Below are 4,646 nucleotides of genomic sequence, written 5' to 3'. Positions count from 1 at the left end.
ATCATTAGCTGATCCTTCCCATCCAGCAACAACATATGTGAACTTCATGTCAAATGAACATATACACATGATGTTTTGAGTTGTATCCACCTTCCGACCTTGATATGGTATTTGTTCATCAATGGGGACATGAGCTGAGATATGGGTCCCATCTATAGTTCCTACCCAATTCTGAAAATAAAATATAAATTATTGGCTTTCATTCTTTCTTTATTTATTAAATTTTAAAATAAAAACAAAAGAGATAGTATAAATTTTTTTACCTTGAAAAATGGATAATATTTTGGATTGAATCGAATTTCTGAAGGAACTACATCAAACAAAGGTGGAGTAATTAACTCTTTAGATAAATGACATACCGCCTTTAATACTTTCCTAAAGTATTCATATGTAATTGAGGTAGAGTGTTGAAATCGTTCAGCAACTACACGATGTCATTCATTATGTCCAATGACATATAAGAACATAGCAACTTGCTCCTCAACAGAAAGACAGCGAGAGTTCTTCAGTAGATTTTTTTCTTTTAGAACACCACAAATAGTTTGAAGACGTCCTTATCCATTCTGAATAAATCATAACACCTACTCTCGTGACCATGCAACACTTCCATTACATACTCATGGCCTGAAAGGGCCGAATTTCTACAGAGTTGCTTAGTTAGATATAATTGATTGTACTCCACGCAAGCAAACAAAACTAATAACTTTCCAAACTCATCGTCTGAATCGTCAAGAAGTAGATTATTTGTGTTGAATGGTGCACCATTTGTAGACATTATCCTGGAGACATTTGGAGACAAAATATATAATAAAAAATAATAATAAGATTGTAAATAAAAGGAGATAGCTAAAGTAAATAACTAACAAGTCATTCATACAAACAATGTCATACAAACAAAGTCATGCTTACAAACAAAGTTATTCATAGAAACTAAATCATTCATAAATCTCAACAATTATAAAGTGTAAAGGCTAAACAAACTAAAAAAAAAATCACTTCAAATAGTTCAACCAATCAATTCTTCTATTAACTGGCATCTTTAGAAACAATGCTCTAGACACTTCGCTCTCAAACTTCTCAATAGCCTTTGCATATACTTCTCCACTGATTACATCAATTTGATTGAGAGCTTCAATATACTCATCCAATAAGTGATGTTTTGTCGATGTCATTGAATTCTCATACATTTCCATCTTTCGCTTTGCGGTTTCATTATACACTGTCAATGTTTCTGCCAATGCGAGTGAAAACTTTGCTTTTTTTGCCGATCGAGAACTCGTAGTGGAAGTTGATTTACCTCTTCTTTTGCTACCATCCTCATCAAAACTACTCTCTTGATTCCTAATAGATGGACTCTTTGACATAGCATCATCATCATCATTATCAAGAGTTGAAGGATGAGCATTGGAACCAGTTGCAGTGGTATCACCGAAAATAATGCATAACTTTTCATAAAGTACACAACCATTTTTTCTAAATTTATTAGCTGACTTGTTAACCTACATAAAATAAAATAATAATGATAAATATACATACACCTATTAAAAATCAAGCAACAAATTCGTTTGAAAATATTATTTACCTGAATTAGCCTATTCCACTATTCATCTGGTGCAGTAACTTCTCCAGTCACTACACTAAATCCTATGCAAGTCTCTTTCAGTAAAGACTTGAAATCCTTGTGCTTTTGTCTTAACAAATTATATTTGTTCCTCAGTTGTTTATCAATATAACTTCTCTTTGCTTGTGCACAAAGCTCCTCCTTTATACGCTTCCACGATTGCTTTGTAAAAGTTGTAGTATTCCTATTTCCCTTCACAACTTCTTCTTCCATGAGTTCAATAAAAATTTCTTCATGTTTTTCAGGCCAAACAGAAGCTTCGCTATTATCAATCATAACCACCTCACTATCTGTTCATGCCATCTATTCAATCTACATGTAATTACAAAAATAATCCTAAAATTTATATAGAAAATAATAAATAAAATTAATTTATATAGGATGTACATTATATATATTAAAAAAATTAGATTTCAGTAAATAAATTATTTGTTTAATTTGCTAATAAATACTTTCTTATTTTTGTTTTTGCTGCATCGTTTTTGTTTTTCTGCCATAAAATTATGGTTACTTCCAAGTCCCAATTGCAAAGATCATAGAAACCCTTTCACGAAAAGCCAGAGAAGAACTCAAGCAAATAAAACAAACAGTCACAAGAAAATTCCTTATAAACATAGGGAATGCTAATTAATCTCAAAGCTAAACCAAACACGCAACAACAAATACCCCAAAGGCACTTTTCATTATCACTAAAACAAACCACACCAAGCTAGTACATGCTTTGTGAGACACAGATAGATAGAGCATGAAAAGTATATATATGATAGAGATAGAGAAGAGAAGATAGATACAGAAAGATTAATTTATTTCTATCGAATGGAACTACCAAAGCAAACATACAATAAATTTTAACAAATTAGAAATTTTTCCAGAATTAGAGGACAAGAATATTCTGCAAAAGCAATGTGACACAATTTTATGACCTATTTCTCCTAGCATATACTAACTATTGCTATTGAAACAGCAAGATATTCATAAAATTTTAAAGGCTAAAGCCAAAACTTTGGTTCTCCTCACAGTTGATTATGGAGCTCTCCTCGTAAGGACAGCCAAGAGATAGCTGAGAGCATAGTATACTGAGGAAAGAAGTGAGTTTATTGCCATAATTAAGCATTATTGCCATAATTAAGCATTAGCAAACATCTCTTTTCCTAATGGAATGAATCCCCTCTCAGGATTTTGATATATTTGGTAAATGATATAATTGTACTTTACAAACCAATCAAGCTATTTCATGTAACTTGGTCAGAAGTTTACCTATCAATCGATATAACTCAAAAAATTGCAAATAGCACAACACCATTCATAGAATTATATCAATTGATACAATCTAACACTACTTCACAACCCACATGCCCCCAACTCCAATACAAAGGAAAGAAACAAATATGAACCTTAAAAAAAATTAAATAGGAACATTAGGAGTCTAATCACACGTTTCCAATAGTACAAAAGAATCCTACATTTGATTGTGTTGACAGATAATCAAGGTGCTTTTGCATAGATTATCAAGTTGTTTTTGCAAAAGTAAAACCCTATTCTAATCCATAACTTCGAACCATAAGAAATGAAACAACATATTTAAATCACACACACTTAAGAATGAATAGAAATTATAACATCATGTAGATCGACCCAAGCATAGATATTTTGCAATTAAAGATCTTCCGCTGTGAAATTTTTCAATTTCTTTTTTAATAATATTTTTCAACAAGCAAAGCATCATCATATATATTCCTTGAAATAACTCAAAAATCAAAACTCAATATCAAAACCCATTAAGAAAATTTTGCTTATTTTCTACAAACACATCCACACACAACAAAACAAAATAAAAAAAATACAAACATCAAAAGAAAATTACATAAAACAACATGTGAAATCAAGCATACCTGTTTTAATTCTCCGAACAACTATTGAGTACTTCAAAAACGACACCCTAGCTTCAAATTCGGCAAGAATACTGTGACGTAAAAAATGTAGAACCCAATTCAGAGTAAAATACTAAAATCTCATTTCAGAGATGAACAACAAGAGGGTAGAGTAACCCCACCAAACTTACAAACCTTCCAAACAAGTCCTTAAGAAACCTATCTACCTAGCTAGCTATCTCATATGAACCCCTCCTTGATCTATCTTGATCTGCACCACTACGTATCCTTGTACATAGCTTTAGTTATCTCCATATCCTTACAGATCATGTACTACTCATAATATATAGTTCTGCTACTGCTACTACTTACTATTGTTGTTATTATTCATCATAAGACATTTTATTGGTATAATCTAGTTCTATGGAAGAAGCTCGGCACTGGGTGTGGTTAAAGAGAAAGCATGGCCTTGTCAGTAGTGGCAGCCCTCATCATCTTATGGTGCCCAAAAACCCAATTCAGAGTAATATATTAAAATCTCATTTCAGAGATGAAACCCTAAATCTAATTAAACCAAAAATCTTTCAGAGAGAGAGAGAGAGAGAGAGAGAGAGAGAGAGAGAGAGAGAGAGAGAGAGAGAGAGAGAGAGAGAGATAAAGGATTACCTGAAAGGAAGCCATTGAAGACCGTTGAGCTTGAAATCGCAGAGTTGACGAAGAAGCGAGAAAAGGAGAAAAAAGTGCTTTTAAAATTTTTTAAAATCATTTAAAAATTTTTTTTAAAATTTACATAAATTTGATTTTAAATTAAAAAAACAAAAAACAGAAAGTTTTAACCGAACGTGCTTTTATTTTCAATTGCTGAATTTTTGATTAAAAAAATAAAAAACTATTTTTAAAAGTATTACCGAACAGGCCCTAATTTTTTTAACATACATGTTATTAATAAAAACACATTAGTAATAATATAGTGCTTGTAAATGTGTGTTATATTATCTAATAAATTCATTTAGTAGATACTTGTTCGGTATCTATTCTATATAAAATTTGGCTATATAAAAGAATTCTTGGTTTATGAGAAATTATTAGGTGATTTTTTTTAAACCTAATTAATTTATTTATATAATTTTAAGCTATTCATTTAAATTATGGAT

General features: G+C 31.0%; 1 long non-coding RNA gene across 1 annotated transcript; it reads right to left on the bottom strand.

Moving 5' to 3' along the window:
- Nucleotides 1-847: 847 nt before the first annotated feature.
- Nucleotides 848-4,386, bottom strand: LOC115720693 (uncharacterized). Its single transcript, XR_009686242.1, has 4 exons — nt 4,159-4,386; nt 3,514-3,584; nt 1,583-1,933; nt 848-1,499 (listed from the first exon to the last, which is right to left on the bottom strand). It is a non-coding gene; the product is annotated as an uncharacterized LOC115720693 (long non-coding RNA).
- Nucleotides 4,387-4,646: the final 260 nt, after the last annotated feature.

Source organism: Cannabis sativa, chromosome 2 (genome assembly GCF_029168945.1).
Source record: "Cannabis sativa cultivar Pink pepper isolate KNU-18-1 chromosome 2, ASM2916894v1, whole genome shotgun sequence".
NCBI classification, from domain to species: Eukaryota; Viridiplantae; Streptophyta; class Magnoliopsida; order Rosales; family Cannabaceae; genus Cannabis; species Cannabis sativa.
Note: the sequence above shows the minus strand (reverse complement) of the source record. Positions and strands in the feature narration are given on the sequence as shown.